Here is a 20,330-nt window from a genome sequence, read left to right on the forward strand (position 1 = left end):
TCTTGACATGCACCCAGCAGAGAAGTTAAAACTGAGCCAATCCAGCCATGCAGATCCATGAACCCTAATAGGAGGCAGAGAAGAAAGCACAAAGGCCGGTGGATGGACTCCTTGGCTTCCTTGCTTATCGACCTCATCAAATGGACTCTAATGCTTTTATGCTGAGGACTGAATCAATCGAGAGGCATGTTGGTGTCTCGGCCAGACTCCATCTGATGGGCTCCCATGTACAAAGCCCCTCTGTGTCTGTCCTTTCATCTCGGGCTTCCTAATCCATTACTGACAATTGTTTCCTTAGTAACTGCCAAAAGACCCTATATTCACAGAAAACAGCAGGGCTGAAGGTGTGGGCTAGATTTCAAATGTGTCCTTTATTTCTATGCTGGACCTTTCCTGGGTTTTTTATTGATGAATTTGTACTTAAGCCATGAATGGCACAGCACACAGCTAAGTCCTCTGTGATTGCCTTTCCATGTCTTTCTGGACCACACATATGAGAGTAAATGTGAATGAGAGACTGTATCTTAGATAGCCTAGAATTTGAGCAAAGAGAGGAATCTTAGGAAGCTTAATTCCCCATTTTATAGATGCATAAACTGGTAATGCCTTATACATGGTTATGTAGCTAAATACCAGTAGAACCAGCATTATAATAAATGTTCCCCTGACATTAATCAAATGTCCATATCAACACAAAAGGCTTTAAACTTCACATACCTGTTTAATAAAAGCTTTTTGAGATTTGGAGTTCATTTTTTCTTAGAGGCTATGTGCTCCCAAAAGTCCTACCTTTCCAAATTCCCTATCCCCTTTCTCCCCAAGAAACCAAAAACTCACCTAATATGGAGATAAGAAAATGCACAAGCCCAATCTTAGGCAGTTAGGTTGTCACCTTCCTTCACTATTTCTACCCACTGGCCCTGGCCCTTGACCCCTTAGCTCTGTCTTTGGTTCCTGAAACCTCATGATGATGAGCCAGAGCAGTGGATGTCTAGGGGTGCACTTGGATCTAGTTTTAAACTTTCCTTCTGGCATCATAGATTGGAGGGCTGGCAGGAGGGAAGGTGCTCCGGCCTCTGCCCATGAATTATATAGAACATATTGAGAAATTCAACTGAAAATGACAATGACTCTGAAAAAGTACAGTGCTGGTCATACCAATGGAGCAGAGTTCTGCTTTGCCAGGTCTGCATTCTCTAGTCTCTGAATCTTGATATGGTCCTGGAGGAACATGGAAGAGGAGTGTGGGAGAACAGGTGAGTGATGTGGTGGGCAGGGTTTTCACTTGGAGAGCATAAGCAGTGGCTTTAACCCACAGGTGTGAAAGCATCTGAACTCACTAACAGGCAGCCTGGCTATGCTGGCACACCCCAGAGGAATACCAATACTAACACTTACCCAGGCCTCCAGGCTCCACAGCAGCCCATCCAGGTTCACCCAGTCTCCTTGTAAGAGGAGCGGGGTGGGGGTGGGAAACAAACCAAAACTACTTTTAAAACATGGAATAACGTGAAGCTGCAGCTGCCAACTTTCCCAGGCATATGCGACCTCCCAGGAGGATGGCAGTGGCTTTGGGACAGTGAGAGCAGCTTGATGATATTCAAGTCCAGCATGAATGGCCCCCAGATTAGTGTTTGCCTATGAAATGTTTGTGTACACTCACCTGTTCCTGAATATAAATCAGTCATGTAACTAAGCACAAATGTTTAGTTCATCTGATTTTTTTTTTTTTTAAGGAAGAAAGCCCTGTGATTGTGTTTATTTATATTCTGGTACAAGCTCCTTAATATCTTTGCAGCAATAGATGGATCAACAGTTCAGGGACCAGATAGTTTGAGCAGTACCGCTCCAGAATAAACTCCCCAACAAAGCCTCTACTTTGAGTAGCACAAAGAATTCTGGGGGACTCAGTTGTATGGTATGTGAATCTCAATGCTGCCACTTCCCATCCCAATGATCATGTTCAAGTTCATAACTTCTTCGAACTCAGTCTTCTTCCTTAAAATAAGAAGATATTACCTGGCACTTAAATGTTTCTATGAAGACTAAATGAAATATAATATGCATATTATGGCACAGATGCATAGAGTAGGTACTCCATAGTGTGAATTTCAGGCATGTTTCCCTACATGCACTATTACACAAGGGCATAGCAGAATCTGTACAGATTGCATTTATATATATTAAAATAGAGTTGCCATATGACCCAGCAGCCCTACTCCTGGGCGTATATCCAGAGAAGACTCTAAATTGAAAAGATACATGCACCCCAATGTTCACAGCAGCAATATTTACAATTTCCAAGACATGGAAACAACATAAAGGTCCATTGGTCCATTGACAGAAGAATGGATAAAGATATATATATCTTCTTTATCTTCTGCATGTATGTGTGTGTGTATATATATATATATATATATTACATATAGTGGAATATTACTCAGCTATAAAAAAGAATGAAATAATGCCATTTGCAGGAACATGAACTTAGATTATCATATTAGGCGAAGTAAGCCAAACAGAGAAAGACAAATATATAATATTGCTTATATGTGGAATCTAAAAAAATGATACAAATAACTTATTTACAAAGTTGAAACAGAGTCACGAACATAGAAAACAAACTTGTTACCAAAGGGGAAAGGCAGAGGAGGGATAAATTAAGAGTTTTGGATTAATATATAAATACTACTATATACAAAATAGATACCCAACAAAGACCTGATGTATAGCACATTCAGTATCCTATAATAATCTATAATAGAACAGAATCTTAAAAATAATATACAAATATTCATATATATATATCTGAATCACTTTATTGTATCTGAAACAAACATAGCATTGTAAATAAATTACACTTCAATTCTTAAAAATGTGTATGTATGCATATATAAATGCCACTCATCTTTGATCAGTTTTCATCCACTTTCTTCTTTATTTTTTTCCAATTTAACCTGGTCAATTTGATGTAGGTAAAACACAGAGAGGCAGAGTACTGCGCACTGATATTCAAGGAAGCTAGAGCTTTTATCCCCTATATAAATCAAGTTTTGAATAAACTGAGAAGGAAGAATTGTATACCTGGTACACAGCACACCTCAGAGATATTGCAGGTCAGTTCCCAATCACCATCAATAAAATAAATATGGAGATGAAGTTTGTCATACAAATTATTTGATATCTCACTGAATATCAAAGTTGTATTTATACTTTACAGCAGTCTATTAAATATTTTGGAGGACGAGGATTCTCCCCTTACATCTCCTGAGTTCTTTAGGCTGGTCTAATAATTAAATTGACAAAAGGCAGATTAACAGGAGAAAAAAAATTTGTACACTCAGAGGTCTTATAGAAATGGGGCCTCTGAATAGACCAAAGTGGGCTGTTTATATATCATTTTTAGACAAAGAAACAATTATTTGTTAATATTTTACAAAACAAAGGGGCTTGTACTTGGGGTATTAGAAGAATAAAGATGTAGCAAAATTTGTTTATACAGCTTTCTTAGCTTTGACTTTCCTAACTCTGTTGATAAAAGATGCTTTCTATCCTCCTGGTACAGGGAGAGTACCTTCACATGGGATATTCACTTCCTGCTCTTAGGGAAGAAGAGAGAGTTATAGAGTGTTTTTTAAATATCTTTCCTTCCCTTAGGCTGTTTCTCAAATTACTTTAATCCAAAATAATCAATATGCCATAGAGTCATGTTTTGGGGTTTTGTTTTTGTTTTTTTTTTTTTGGCTTTTCTAGGGCCGCACCCGCGACATATGGAGGTTTCCAGGCTAGGGGTCTAATTGGAGCTGTAGCTGCTGGCCTGCGCCAGAGCCACAGCAATACAGGATCCGAGCCGTGTCTGTGACCTACACCACAGCTCACAGCAACACTGGATCCTCAACCCACTGAGCAAGCCAGGGATCAAACCCGAAAACTCATGCTTCCCAGTCAGATTTATTTCTGCTGCGCTACTATGGGAACTCCCGAGTCATATTTTCAATTGGCCTTCTCTGGGCCCTAACAATGTACAAGAGCATAGGTCTGAAAAAACAATATGTATACCTTAATATTAACATACTTTTTGCTCAAATATGCTAACTGTCCTCTGAGCCTTTAAGAGACTCATAAGCTTTTTGCAAAAGTAACAACAAAAATTTCTGATCACAGAGATAACAAATATAATAATGAAAAGGTTGATATAGTTTGAGAATGAGCAAAATGTGAGACAGAGAAAAGTGAATAAATGCTGTTAGGAAAATAGCTGTGACATATTTGCCTGACACAGGGTTGCCACAAACCTTCAATTTGTTAAAAAAAAAATACAATATCAGCAAAGCCCCATAAAACCAGGCATGCTTGTATACAATTTTTATGGAAAGTGGAAGCTGAATTAAAGAAAGAAAATTCAGAGCTTGAGCAGAAAAGAGAGAAAACATCCCCAAAGAAAGCTTCATTTGACGCATCAAGTAAGTTGGTCAGAAAGTGACCTGGAACAAATGTGACAGACTAGGGAGGCAGAGTGACTTCTTGGGGAGCCCTGTATCCTGATAAGATCTTAGCACATTCACCGTTCCAGTCAACATCTCCTAGAACCCGAGATCTCTGTTTATGTGAAGACTGGCTGCTTGTTCTAGCCAAGACGTTGCTAACTGGCTTTCACTGGACAGTAGGGATCAGGGTCAGTTGATTATTCCCCTCAATTTACATGTAAGTTTGTACAGAGGGATCCTTTAGAAGGTGTTGCTGACTTCAGGAAGAATTACAGGTTTTCTGGAGATTGGAAACTGAGCTGGGTCAGTGTTCACTACCAGTAAGTAATTAGGAGAGTTGACTATTTACTCACACGTGTAGTGAACATTTATTTAGCTCTCAGGATGTGCGTGATGCTGTGCTAGCTGGGAGGAAGATGGTCCCAGCTCTTAGCAGTGACTTCTGTGTCTCTTGCCTCCAAAATACCGCCTCCATTTCTATATCTCTAGCAGAGAGCATGGCAGAGGGTGTATTTTAGGTACAGGGTGGATATTCAGAAGATCATCAAAAGAGTTCAAAGAAGATGTTAATCCTCAAGGATCATACCACCTATCAGAAAAGGCACAACTTAGAGTAAAATGGGAAACATTTTTAAAATTTTATTTATTTCCCCAATACATTTTTTTCCTACTGTACTCCGTGGTGACCCAGTTACACATACATGTACATGTTTTTTCTAACATTATCATGCTCCATCATAAGTGACCAGACATAGTTCCCAGTACTACACAGCAGGATCTCATTGCTTATCTTTTCCAGAGGCAATAGTTTGCATCTATTAACCCCGAATTCCCTACCCATGCCACTCCTTTCACCTCCCCTTTGGAAAGCACAAGTCTTTTCTCCAAGTCCATGATTTTCTTTTCTGTGGAAAGGTTCATTTGTGCCCTATATTAGATTCTGGATATAAGTGATATCATATGGTATTTGTCTTTCTCTTTCTGACTTACTTCACTCAGGATGAGAGTCTCTAGTTCCATCCATGTTGCTGCAGATGGCATTATTTTATGCTTTTTTAAGGCTTAGTAGTATTCCATTGAGTATGCATACCACCTCCTCCTAATCCAGTCATCTGTCAATGGACATTTGGGTTGTTTCCATGACTTGGCTTTTGTTAATAGAGCTGCAATGAACATGTGGGCGTATGTGTCTTTTTTAAGGAAAGTTTTGTCCAGATATATGCCCAAGAGTGGGATTGCTATGTCATATGGTAGTTCTAGTTATAGTATTCTAAGGTACCTACGCACTATTCTCCATAGTGGTTGTACCGGCTTACATTCCCACCAAGAGTGCAGGAGGATTACCTTTTCTCCACGCCCTCTCCAGCATTTGTTATTTGTGGGCTTATTAATGATGGCCATTTTGACTGGTGTGAGGTGGTATCTCATGGTGGTTTTGATTTGCATTTCTCTAATAATCAGTGATGTTGAGCATTTGGGAAACATTTTGGATGCTCAGAGAGGAAAGAACAACTATCTCTTTGGCTGGACATTGAAACTTGTGTACCTATGAACATATCTGGTGTAGCCACCTTTCTTGCCCCTGTACAGTGTTTTAAAGGTGGTCTAACAAAGCAAGTGTAGCAAATAAGCAGCTATATACATAGTTTTACACTTTCCCAGCCCTATACATTTATGTTACCAGCTTGGCCACTGCAGACACTCAGTTTGAGCAATTTTCTAGTCACTAATATACTTTCTTTGATATGTTTTATTATTTCCCTTTAAGTTTTGCTTGATTGAATACTTCAGAGAGGGATAGAAGGGGAAACCATTATAAACAGGAAGAGGGGCTACTATCCACTAGGACCTGTTATTTATATGTGACCAGGAGTTGATGTTAGGGTCCCAAAGATATCATGGGACCAAACGTAATATAACAACTTTATATTCAGTTCAGCAAATGAGGCCTGACCTAATGCAGAGAAAAATCATCATTCAGGGCTTAAACGCAATGAGATTGCTGTGTAAAACTCTCATGCTGCGTTAATAAATTAAGAATTAATGGTTAATTTTAAAATGTTTGAACTGAAAAATCAGTAAGAAAATTTTATTGACAACATAGGATTATTAAGATAATTTGCCTTAAGGGAAAAAAATAAGATTATATCTTAATCCTTCCAAAACTTTGCTCTTTTTTTCTGTCATGACATCCACCCAGTTGCTAATAGATTTAAAAAGTTGATATGTGTAAATGTGTTTTAAAACACACACATAATGAGAATGCAAGAAGAGATGTATTTGTTTGGTAAATTTATTCGAGAAAATTCTTTTTTTTTTTTCTTTTTCGTTTATTCCCATGGCATATGGCGTTTCCTGGCCAGAAATTGAATCTGAGCCACAGCTGCGACCTTCAGCTCAGTAGCATATGATCCTTAACCCACTGTGCCTCAGCAGGAATGCCAGGAAAATTCTTTTTTCTGTGTGCAAAGCATTAACAGAATCCATCTTTCTGAGCTTCAAGTCTAGGCCTCAAAGAGTTTGGCCTTGAATATGCCTCTCAGACCAGATGCAGGCAGGAGGCCCTGGTCCAGTGACACAGGGAGATCTAAAAAAGAAAATGAAGAGGCTTCCTTCTATCCCACTCGCTACCTAGAGCAAAGACTGATATGTCCTGTAGGGAACCCTCTTTTTCCTGTAGGTATAAGTCTAAACATCTCTGGTTCTGCTCACCAGATAAAGCGAAGATGCTAAATCCACATCAATCCAAGGGCTATGGAGCGGTGACTGCAAACTGTGTGCCTGCCGCTTTGTGATTCCCCAGGGGTCGCATCTGTGTAGAGAGGCCTTCGGAATCCAAGAGCAGAGGAGTAATAATAACAGTAATAAAACCAGTAACCGAGCTGAGTGCCGTCAGGCTGTAATTGCTCTGGCATCAGAGCAAACAGTCTCCCCCTCAGCCCATGCAGCTTTGATACCCAACTGCTCAGGAGGGAACAGCTGGAAACCCCAGCAAGCAGGATCCACGTTAACAGACTTTGTGCACTTCAAAGGGGGATAAGTGTTTTATTTTTTAATGGAACACTTTCCAATCAGTCCTGGCTTCTTCCTTCCTGCCTCCAACCTCCTGTATCCCTATAGCCGTCTCTTTCTTACATAAGCGGGAGTTCATGTTAGAGTCTGTTGATGGCAACAGAAGGGAGGTGTGTTTTCGGTGAGAGAGACTTAGAAGTTCAAGGATGCAGAAGGTAGCAGGATAGAAATGTGCTGCTAAAATTCCATAGAGAAGGCAGAGTATGCGATACACAGGAGAGAGAAGCCAGAGATTAGGCAGGGAGCTGAGGCTGTACCAAATCCATCTGCAAGATTGTATCTCAGCACCTGTCCTGTCAGAGTCTTGGACTTGGGCAGAGGCTTATTTTAAGAGAACTAAAGGTATCCCTGCTTCAAGTCATCTCCTCCATCAATCTAGCAATTACTCAAATACCTCTTATTAATACCTTTAAAGTAATTGCCATCAATAAATAAAGCAGCACCAAGTCTTATATTGCTTATTCATGCATCACTGCTACCTGGCCATTCAGTCCAGGTTTGAGGCTAGAAGAAATGAGACACAGAGCAAGTAAATTCTGGGAAAAGAATCTGAAATCTGGAAATCTTCAGGTTTCTCTGACCCTCTTGAGGGCAAGTGTGGGTAGGAAGGATTGGGAATAAATGAGGCAGGGAATTTTCTTAATTAAAAAAAAAAAATCCAGGCTTCCTTCTGTCTTGGTAAGCATTCCCGTTTGCTTTCTGTGTAGTACAAATACAAACCTGTCCTGCTTGTATAAAAAGAATGCTACATAACTCATTCATTGAATCTGTACTTGGGATAATATCCTGCCCTCCAGATTTATTTATTGAATGTAATGAATGAGGCAAAGCCCATGCCTTCAAGATCTTACGTGATAGAATACAAATTAGAAATATCTTGCAAAACATGTAAATAGATATTTTAATCTTTATTCAAATGGAAGGCATCTCTTAGTTGAGGTTAGTAATGGACTGGAAACTCAAAGGAGGCTGGGATTTAGAGAGGGAGGTATCCAGCCTTGCTTCCTTCCAATTCCCATATTGCTATTCTGGGTGCCTCCAGCGTTAAACTCAAGCAGAGGTTGTACAGAGGAAAGATCCAGTCTCATATGGGAGGTTGCAGTTATCCTCTGATGTGGAGGCCACCTGCGGGGAGATGGACAAGGCTGTTTTTTGGAATTTCCTCTCAAGGGGATTTCTCACTTTCATGACAGGGGCAGGTAGATTTCTATTCCAGGTGGTTGCTGGTGTTTCCAGCAATATATATATATATATATATATATATATATATATACACATATTCTTTTTCTCATACTATATTCCATCTTGTTCTATTCCCCAAGAGACTGGGTATACTTCCCTGTGCTGTACAGAGGACCTCATTGCTTATCCATTCTAAATGTAATAGTTTGCATCTACCAACCCTAAATGCTCATTCCATCCCACTTTCTCCCCCCTCCCCCTTGGCAAACACAAATCTGTTCTCCATGTCTGTGAGTCTGTTTCTGTTTTGTAGACAAGATTATTTGTGCCATAATTTAGGTTCCACATATAAGTGTCACCCACAGAATGGGAGAAAATCTTTGCAAAAAAAATGCAACGTACAAGAGCCTAATCTCCAAAATATGCAAACAGCTCATACAACTCAACAATAACAAAAAACCAAAAAATCCAATCAAAAAATGGGCAGAAGTCCTAAATAGGTATTTCTCCAAAGAAGACATATAGATGGCTAGTAGGCACATGAAAAAATGCTCAGCATCACTAATTATTAGAGAAATGCAAATCAAAACTACCATGAGGTATCACCTCCCATCAGTCTTTCTACATTTTTGATCTGGCTAATGGAGTCAAAGGTCATGTATTTGGCAGTAAATATGTCCTTGAAAACTTCCTATTTTTCTCAGCAACTCTTTTTAGTATTCAGCAGATATACACCTGGGAACTTCAATGGTGATTTCTCACACCTAATTACACAATGGATCCATTCTAACACTTTGTATTTTCTATACAAGAGTTAAGGGGTTTGCAATGATTTGCCCAGTCTCTTGCACAACTTTATTTTAAAAAAATGTAGTAACTAATCAGTCTCTGATCAAATGGAAGCAATATTTTGATTTTCAGGATGACTGAATGAAAAATTGCTTTTCTTTGTTCCTCTAGCCATTGAGTAAATCATTGTACTGACAACCCACAGTCCACAAAAGTGCTTGTAGCTATAGTCCATTTTAATTATCTTTTTTCTATCTCATATAATAAAGGTCTGAGTTCTTTTTTTAAAATGATGATAATTATGTGGACAAATGTATGTTTAAATGTTACATTTCAAAGCCTACATGCAATAACAATATAGAGCATTCTGGTCACTTCAAAGGGAAAGCCTTATTAACCATTCCCTTGGTTTCCAAACTAAGTTTGGTTTGTAGGAAAAGCTCTTTCTCTCATAGATAAATTGTGACCTTCTTGAAGAAAGGGGTTTTGCCTGATGAATGTGTCTATGCTGCCCCCTCCCTCAGACTCTGAGATTGGTTAGACATTGATCAATATTTGCTGAATAAATAGTGAGGCTTCTATTGAACATCTTCTATCTGGCATTTTAATAAGAACCTTCTATGGATTATCACCAGTGCTCATCAGAACCCTGTAAAGGATGGTGTTAACATCTCCATTTCACTATCAAGAAGACCAGAGCATAGAGTCATCACATATGGAAACAAACATCATGTAGTTGATAGCAGCAAACCTGGGGTTTGAACACATAATTGTCTGGTTTTGAAGCCATATAGTGTAATAACAACAATATGTGGACCTTTTATAGTTAATGTAGATGTTAGGCTCTTCACTGAAAGAAAAACTGCAGAGCAGGACCCTAGGGGGCCTTCCTAGGATAGATCTCCCCCCATCCTCCAGCTGCCTCTTGGCTATAGAAAAAACTTTGGCCAAAGAAAAAATTCAGTCAGGGAAGTGAGAAAATGCAGAAGCAAAAGAAATAGTCAAACAAGTCAAAGTAATAGTAGAATAGTCATTAAACAAAAATCAAGGACCTTTAGTTCCTCCTCAAGGGCTATAGATACTGTTCCGAGCCATATCTTTGAGCTGATTTTCAGATACTGAAACCCCCAGCACATGGACAAAGGTAACTACATGAACCAACCTGTGGCCATGACATAAGCTACTCTGTCTTGCACAATTCCTAGAACTGGCCTAAAGGAAATGGGAACAAACTGACCCTGGAACTGAAGATCAACTGGACATAAAACAATCAGACAACACTGATCAGTCGCTGCATGACCAACTTCAAGGTGATGTTGGAACTGACTGTGCTCTTTTACATACAGCCCCCTTCCTCCACCTACACACACCTAATACTCCCCTTTAAAAGCTCTTACCACTTATTGTGAGTTGGTTCTTGGACATAAGTCCACCTTCTCCCCAGGGTGCTGACCTCCTGAATTAAGCAACCTTTTCTTTCCTTTCCTACCAACACTTGACTCTTGAGTTCTGGCTTTTGAGTGGCAAGCAACTAAATCTGAGTTCAGTAACAAGATGTGTTCCTCTTAGGGTCTGTTCATTCATTCATTCATTCATTGTTTATTCTTTTAGATCTTCAACATACTGTTAGCAAGCACTGTGGAAGATTATTTAGAGTCCAATCCCATAAAATAAAGACATTTATTGTCAGCTTAGGCACGGTCTTGGTATCTCTTTTATTGGAATGTCCATAACCCTAAAACATCCCTTCCCACCTAGATATTGCTAGTATAATGACAAAAATGCTAAAAATAGGCAGAGAAAAAATATCAGTCTTCCTATGAAATGGTGTTAATTGTAGGAAATGTAATTCTGAGGCTAAATAGAAATTTCTGCCTAATAGAGTAAGAATTTGATGTCAAGACAAGGCAAGAGATGTTTATCCTCTCTATGGAGAGAGGGTTAAGGGAGAAGGAGAGCATAGCATCATTTTTCAGCCAGTCCAGCTTCCACCAACTATCCAACTCTCGGCTCCCAGCTCCCTCACTGCAGCTTGGATCTAAAGGTTCTACACCTCAGCAAATGTCCATCGAGCTGATGAAAAAAAAAATAGAAGGTGATTTTCCTTCTTAGAGCGATATTCATCTTCAGTGTCTACCACCAGCTACTTTGGAACTCTAAGCTACCTTAGCTTCTGAGCACAAAGAAGGCAGAAAGCATTCTCATCATGAGCCTAGCTTTGCATGAGGCTATATATTGATGACTATTTCCCCATCTCTGGCTCCAGTCTTCCTTTCTGTATGTTGAAGTGGGGTGGGTGTAAGTGTAGTAGGCTCAAATCTGACTCCTCTTAGGAAGCCCTTGAAGTTATCTGCTCAATGGTGGCTTTTTTTTTTTTCCTTTTCTTTTTCTTTCTCTTTCTTCCTTCCTCTTTCTTTCTTTCTTCCTTCCTTCCTTCCTGTGGTAAGTCTCAAAAAAATTCTGTTACACTAGCAACAAGAAGACCTGGATTATAATCCCGGTCCCACCAAAGGCTTTCTGTGAGATCTGGGGACTTTCTATTTTCTCTCTAGACTTCAGTTACCACACCTGTAAGGTACAGTTGGAAGCAAGTTCTAATGGCCAATTCTAATACTCCCCCTATTCTAACATTCCACAACTCATCTCACCCTGCTTATAAGGAAAGTTGCACTACTTGGTGTTCCTATGACCACATTTTAAAAAGCAACCCCAAAACACATGGCCAACTGATTGTTAGATTATTAGTAAGGGTAATGGGGCAAATATGAGAAATATGCTCTAGTCTACGAGCCCTAGCAATGGAGTTTCTACATCCACACACCCCCATAAACTTTAAATTAGACAATCCTGGATGAGCTCAAGACTTATGTTTCAAGGTAATAATAAGTCTACAAATGAAAAACATTGGCTGGAACCAAATTCCAGGTGGCCTCAAGAGTTACAGTTATAAAGTGGGACTTACAATTTCATTTCATGAGATAGCTGTAAAAAGAAAAAAAAAAAACTCAAATGAGATAACGCTAATTAGTAATATAAGCATCTGTGATATTATTGAATCATATTATTTAGTCCAGGATCAAAACAGACCAATAGAGATGTCAATAGTGTCCACTTGCCTCTCTCTCTCTCCCTCTCTCTCTTTCACACACACACAAAGAAAAAAACACCAATAAGACTCATCCATCTCATTCATACTCAGACTTAACAAACACTAAGACTTAACAGTCTCTCACTGAAAAATATATAGTAAATTCCCTCCAACAGACAGGCATTGTTGCATAGTTCTCAGGCTGAGGACACAGCCCCTGCCCCCTCATGGAACCCAGTGTAAAGAAGTTCTATTAATTAATAATTGCTTTAATATAGTTTTGAAAATGCTATGACAAAAAAAACCCTGAATGTTGGAAAAATATATTAAAGGAATGATAACCAAACCTGGATAATTATGCTAATCATATTCATATATATATAATATATGCTATCTACATTGATAAAATAGGATGGATGGATGGACGGACAGACAGACAGGCGAGATATAAAGATGACGGAGACAGAGACAGGAGATATAGTTTAATTCTAAACAATCCTAAAGAAGAAGTTGAGAGAAGGTTAAGATAACATTCAGGAGGTTAAGATAAGTTTCAGAGATAAGAACTCTATGCTCAGGAGTCTCCCATCCAGACCTCATAGCTGCTAGCCCACTGGAGGCCTTTGCTCCCTATTTCCTTTTGCGAGATGCCCCAGGCCACTGGTCCACTTTATAATCCCAGGAGTAGGAGATTTAATAATGTTGTGTTTTTCCCTATGATATGAGGGCCATGTTGCCACCTTAAGTTTGGGCAGAACAAGTCCCCACACAGATGACACTGCAATGACCCATATAGAACAGAAACCATTTCTGGAAGAAACTATAAACCATGAATTTGAAAAAAAAAAAGTGACCTCCATTTAGCCATGACATCAAGTCTTTCTTTGGCATTTTTATATCCTACTGTTAGTCACTTTTCCAACCCATTGGGCAATGGATTTCCACTCTAAACGTCACGTCTAGTCAATATGTGTATATATACACACACACTGTATTTTATGCATCTCAATAGTTTTACACAGGCGTAGTGGTTCTGCCCCAAGGCTGGGTATAAATAAATTGACAGTCCAGTTTCCCAGGAATGCAGTCAGAGAAGACTCTTGCTGAATACTAATCAGAAGTCTCATGAAACAGGGAAATCTTGTGTTGAGAAGCAGGAGGAAACTAGCATTTACTGAATCTAGAAAACCAACTGGCCAGGAGGAACTTCGTTGGTCTTTGGGGCTTGTACTTGCCTGTGCCCTAGCTAAGCTTCCCCTTTTCAAAACACTTCTGGGAATGAGAGAAAAGTCTGCTTAGGCCTTAGTGGAAGCACTAGAATGGATATTTGAGCACATTAGCAAAAGAAATCAAACTGATAAATAAGGATGGTGAGAGTCTCAGAAGAGCACAGTTGGTCTGAAAGGTTATATTCAAAAAAAATGTTAGTGGTCAGAGAATCAACCAAAACTAGCAGAAAAATACCCAAACTCATCAAAGACTTCCATGATTTGCTCTATTATACTGAGTATGCAAAAATGGGTTAGGCATCATGCTTCATACTCTGGACATTATTCCATTATTTATTTTACTTAATCATATTTTATACAGACACAATATTTATGATATATGATACATTATAAAATAAATACATATAATACATAATATTTATAGCAGCTCAATGGGGGTAAGCATTATTATCCCCATTTTATATGTGCTCAGGAAGATGAACCAACTTGACCAATATTTGAATTGCTTGCAAGACTTTCTGCCATATCACACTTAGTATCTATAGGAATCTGTTGCTTCAGCCACATCATGCCTAAGGCCACAGCCAGATGTTCCTCAGAATGTTTACCCCAGCCATAACCCAACTCAATTACCTCTTCTCCTAACTGTCCTAGTGATACACCTTCTTGAAGTATTTCCTGGCCCCTACAGACTAACACTGACTTCCCCGCCTCCCCGGGAACAGTCATGACAATAACAGCAACAGTAGCAAAACACTGACTGAGTATCTAGTGACACAAGGGCCACTTCTAATTTTCTGAATGGTGAATGTTCTTTTTGTCAACACATATGGATCTAATGGTAAGAGAACCTCTTAGAATTTAGATGTGTCCCGAATAGTATATAATAAAAGATGCTTAAATATTGGAAGAAGAAGAAGAGGGAAAAGGGGAAAAATGGAGAGGAAAATAAAGGGAAAATATTGATCACCAATGTTAGTTTGGAGAACACTAAATATTCTTTATGTATTTGTATATTTTCCACTGAACACTTATTAGTGAAGATATAATTGCATATATTGGTACTTAACAGAATCCAGAGTTAGTTGACTACTCCAGTTTCTATATTCCAATAGTGCACTCAGGCTCTAACTTTTGGAAAACAGTGGGAGGGCAGGTTACTCATAGGTGTTCACAATTCAACAAAATATGCGAGGAAGGTTTGTTTACATTCCCTGAACACCTGTACCTCCAGGCTAATAATTTTCCCAGGGAAGAATGCATTCCAGAAGTTGGGATCAGCCCCAAATTTATCCCTGCCAGGTGCATTTGGAATGATTGTGTCAATTGATCCAACAAGCCCTTCCCACATCACCCTCCTGACAGATGAATGCTCCCCTTTCCCGGCAGGCTGTGAGTGTGAGTTTTGGTTAACTCAAGCCATCCTCAAGGGCTTTACCGTAATGCTACTCAGAAAAGTAGAAGCTGTTGAGAAGACATTGCATTCCAACACAACACAACCAGATGAAAGAGATTTCCAGAGTGGCAATCTCTTAGTGCCCGTGGCTGTTTGAAGCCCCTGTCTGATTGTGATGGTTACTGGCATCTTTAGCCAAGGGCAGGCTGTGTGTAATCTCTGTTTCTCCATGGCTGGCTGACTTAGCAAAGCCAGGTCATCAAGAAAGCCTTACCGTGAAGGGGACAGGGAGGGCACAGACCACTGTCTTCTCAAAGGGAAGCTGCAGTGACATCTAGAGGAGAAGGCTTGACATGAAAGGGGCCACCCACAAGTTACCCTGTCACTCCCATCAGCTACACTCTAGGAATATGGGTGCTATGGTGAAAGTTGAAGAAACATTATGATGTATGCTATAAAGCTTTGATCAGGGTCCTGGGACTAAGGGACATCAAGCTATTTCTTTTCAGGGAAAAAACACTGAACACAAGATCATGGGAAGACTACAGCCTGGCCTGGCAGTCCCCAGCTGAAGCCAGCCCACATATATATTTTAGTGTGTTTTCTGGCCCACATATTTTTTTCTTCCTAAGTGAAATTACTGATCCATGTATTAAAAATGTGAATCTTTTACATTAAAATAAATATTTTATCTTATATGTTTAAAAAATGGGCAGACCTAAAGACATATGTCCACTTGCCAACAATTTGGTAGTCATTGGGAGAGAGGTGGCGACTGCAGGAAAGGCATTTCTAGATGACTAAAGACCCCCTCCACAACATTTCCCCTTATCCCCTCCTTTTTATTCATTCATGTCATCTCCTTGGCCCCTGGAGAGCTCTGAGCCAGCTCAGAAAAATATGTTGGTGTTCTGATTATCAGCAAAACCCGGCAGTCAAAGATAAAGTTTTCCCTAAGAAAGGACTAACAGAATTCTATCTGCAGTTTACTCTTACCTCTGCTTTGGGGCAAGCTGTTTATCAAACTCACATTTATCAGTGCTAATCTGTTTTCATTTATAGCATAGACTAATTACAGCTCCCTCCTAAAGTAAGAGTTAGGAAATGCAGCTGAGAAAAAAATGAGTTCCTGGATGTAGTCTTGTTTAGTGTTCAGCCTCTGGGAGCCTGAGTCATCAGCCCAAGGTGATGGCCCTTATTTGTCTGCAGCTGTTGATCACCAAAAGGGAAAGTCATGATTAAAGGAGTGTTTGAAATGAGCCCCTCCTCCATTGCACTGATCTGCCAGCTTGCTTCTCTTCCATCCAGAGCCTAGATAGCCTGTGGTCGCTAGGGGAGTGGCACAGGTAGGGTGAATCAACACATTAGGAACGATAAGGGTAAAACCTTGGCACATTTATTAGCTTTGATTTGTGTTGCTTTCAGGGATCAAGTGCAGGGTTTATAAAAAAGAAGCAAGCAGGTATAGATTGTGCATCACTCTTCACTATGGTTTATATCTGATGTCTGTAAAGGTTTTATTGGATTATTGGTGGTGTGTTTATTTGCCTGAACACAAAGAGCTCTGCTAGCCCTTGAGAATAAGATAAAGGGCTTTGCCATATTACAGAATTTGGGAACAAGTGGTGGGTGGCAACACTCTGGGTGTCGGGCAAAGGGAAATGAGCAGGCACTGATGAGCACTGTGCATGGACCATAATTTAAGATGAGGTCACTGAATAGATGTGGAGGAAGCCCAGAAGGCCAGAGCTAACTAGTCGTTATTTGTGATTCATGATCTCCTGGGAAATCTGGGCTGATTTAACTCATTTTGGTTTGCAATTGTTGGGAAATTGGGAGAACCGTGTGAAAAGACTCCTTGGCAATATTCCAATCAGTCGATGAGTGAACTAGATTTTCATGAAAATAAAATGAACACATATTTTCATGTATAAATTCTTTGTAGGCTCTACACCAAAGATTCTCAACTTTTGACATTTGGGCTAGAAAAATCTTCACTAGGGACTGTGCTGTATATTGCAAGATATTTAGAAATCTCTCTGATCTCCACCCACAGGATGTAAGCATACACCTGCATAGTTATCATGACCCCAAATGTCTCTAGATAGGGCCACATGTCCTTGGAGTTGGGGAGTGGGGGTGAGGGCCAAAATTTCCCCATTTAGACTTTGCTTCACACAAACTAAAGTAAGTGTGTGTGTGTGTGTTTGTGTGCGTGCTCGTGCGCGTGCACATGTTGGGAAGCTTTAATGGCAGTTATTCATAAAATTCAGAAAGAAAACTCCAAACAGAATAATTATAATTAATTCCAACAAAACAAGTCTGGGAATGGGGTCCCAGAAATTAAAGTTGGGAGATTTTTAAGAAAGGAAAGCAAATAAGTAGTAGTTTTAGGTAGATTTTACCCCCAAAAGGGCTTCCACCTATAACCTCAGCTGTGAAATATGAAGTACTTACACTGCATCCCAGTGTGTTTCTATTGATCTTGAGACAGTATCTTTTGAGAAGTTCTAAGCCAAGAAGGATAAAAACCTCCATTAGCCAGAAAAACAATTTGTTTTTGTTTTATCCCGCCATCTAATACTAAAGTTTGGTTCTTATCTTTAGATCTTCAACAACCATCACAAAATTAAGAAGCTGGGACCTATGCTTCTCTGTAAGAAACCACAGAAATGGACATTGATTTTGTCTCCTTTTTCATTAAATGGGAGTCATGTCACAGCTAATAACATCTCCTGTGTTGCTTGAGTTGAACAAGAGACATGGGGGGTAACTGGTTTCTTCTAAATATTTTCTGCCAATCTTTTGATCACAAGATAACATTTAAATTGGAAGATCACTTGAGTTTAAGCACAGGTATCCACGTTAATCTTATGGCAAAAGTTTCTCATTATATTGGGGAAAAATGGGGAAAGATTGTGAAGATCATCTATTTGTTAGACTATCTCACACAATGAAACTGTTCCAAGCAATTAGAGTATAGAATTGAATCAGAGAATGTCAATTTCTACAATGTACTGAGGAAATTTCTCAAAATGTGATCCATGCAGCACCTACATCAGAACCATGGGCTGACACTGGTTAAAAACAATGATCCTAAAGAGTTCCCACTATAGAGCAAGGGGTTAAGAACTGAATTTATAAGCTCAGGTATCTATCCTGGTCCCACACAATGAGTTAAGATCCTGACCCTAGCAACTTCCATACGTTGCAGGTATGGCCATAAAACAAAAAACCGAAAAAACGAAAAACCACAAGGATTATTCTGGGCCCCACCACCAGGTCCACCAAACCAAGGCACCCTGAGGCTGAGATCCAATGAGATTTATTTTATCAAGATGATTTTACTCTTATTAAAATTTGAAAGCTACTAATTGAGTTGTATGTTTGGAGGGACACAGGAAACGTAGGAAAGGGAATCTTTTCTTCTTCTTTTTATTTTTTCCTGCCCTGAGGCATTCAGAAGTTCCCATGCCAGAGATCAAACCCACACACCAGAAGATCCTTAACCTACTGTGCCACCAGGGAATTCTGGAAAAGAAATCTTGAAGAACTTGTGTGAGTAATATCAGAATTTCCTTCTCAGAAATAAGATAATTTGAGGATTTGAACGAAGAAGTGCTAGGGGATTCACCTAACTACAAGGTTTTTCAAGAATCACTGCTCTGCCAATGAACTGTGAAGTCAAGGAAATCTCCAAATCAAACTTATTTGGAATTTGTCCTTAGCAGAGAACAGTATGAGTAAGATGAGCTGTGGATTCAGAAATATAGACGCCTGTAATCAGAATCCATGAGTATGAAAGATGCGGGAACATGGGAAAGAAGAACCTAGACAGAGCGCTGATCTGTCTGCCTGCCAATCTAAGTCAATGTGAGTTATTCATTGTAAGGACACAAATCTGAACTTTATAGGTATCTTGCCTTGGAATTTTTAAATTCAGGTTTTTTTTTTTTTTTTTTTTTCTTGGCTCCTTTTAAAGTAATGCCTTTTTGTTTTGTTTTTATTTTCAGATTATTTCATGTGGAATCCAGAGAAACAAGAAATAGAATGATCAACCTGGGAGAAAGATATGTTGCCCTTTCATACCCTGGGTAGGCTGCAATTCATCTGAGTTCCCTAATTTCTCACAATGACATTGGTTTCTAAAAAATTAATGATCTTTCATCATTATTTTGGCTAAAGGTATTACCTCTATAATGTCAGAGGCCCAGGTTCTTGATAACATAAATGTGCATAGTGTCCACTGTCAAGATGGTGATCCCAGTTGATTGACACTTGCTTTGTCCCTTCATTTGATTGTCCAAAGATGGTCACAGGGCCATCCTTAACTACAAGGAAGCTGGCAAACAGTCTTTATTTCTGTGGCTATGTACCAAGCCAAACATGGTAGAAGGAACTCTATTACTGTGAAAGAATGGGAGCATATTTGAAGAAAACTAGCAGTCTTCTTCACAAAATTAAATGTCCCCAAAGAGAAATAGATACATATACTCTAGCCTTTTGGGAAACAAAAGTATGTTAAAATGTCCATGAAAATATGTTGAAAAAACACAAACCAGAATAATTTAAAAATTTTTCTTTTAAATCCAACAAATATTGTGCATTAAAAAGATAGAAGGAGGGGTTCCTGTAGAGTCTCAGTGGTAAGGAAACTAACTAGTATCAATGAGGATGCAGATTCGATCCCTGGCCTCACTCAGGGGGTTAAGGATCTGGCATTGCTGTGGCTGTGGCATAGGCTGGCAGCTGCAGCTCCAATTCGACTCCTAACCTGGAAACTTCTATATGCTGCTGGTGTGACCCTAAAAAGACAAAAAAAAAAAGTAGAACGAAATGCAACACAGTGTTAATTCTGAATATATCTAGTTTTCCTTACCTAATCTAAATTCTATGATGAACCGTTATAATCACACACTAAGATATGTTTTCAGCTCCTGTCCTATCATCTAGTCCACACCTGCTTCCTTCCAAGTCACTGAATGTAGAAGGGAAAACACACCACCCTTCTGACTGGTATCACTTTCAACTCATGACTAAAAATTTCTAGCAAACCCTGATTGCTCTCAAGTGATTATAACATGTTT

At 39.3% G+C, this 20,330-nt stretch overlaps 1 protein-coding gene across 15 annotated transcripts in view; it reads right to left on the reverse strand.

Annotated features, from left to right (window-relative positions):
- AGBL1 (AGBL carboxypeptidase 1) overlaps positions 1 to 20,330 on the reverse strand; it is a 1,231,135-nt gene that overhangs the window by 353,098 nt on the left and 857,707 nt on the right. The gene's annotated exons all lie outside the window — the stretch shown is intronic.

Source organism: Sus scrofa, chromosome 1 (genome assembly GCF_054392235.1).
Source record: "Sus scrofa isolate SSC_HxYL_T2T_F1_AM1 chromosome 1, Sscrofa_HxYL_maternal_Yorkshire_Landrace_v2.0, whole genome shotgun sequence".
Lineage (NCBI taxonomy): Eukaryota > Metazoa > Chordata > Mammalia > Artiodactyla > Suidae > Sus > Sus scrofa.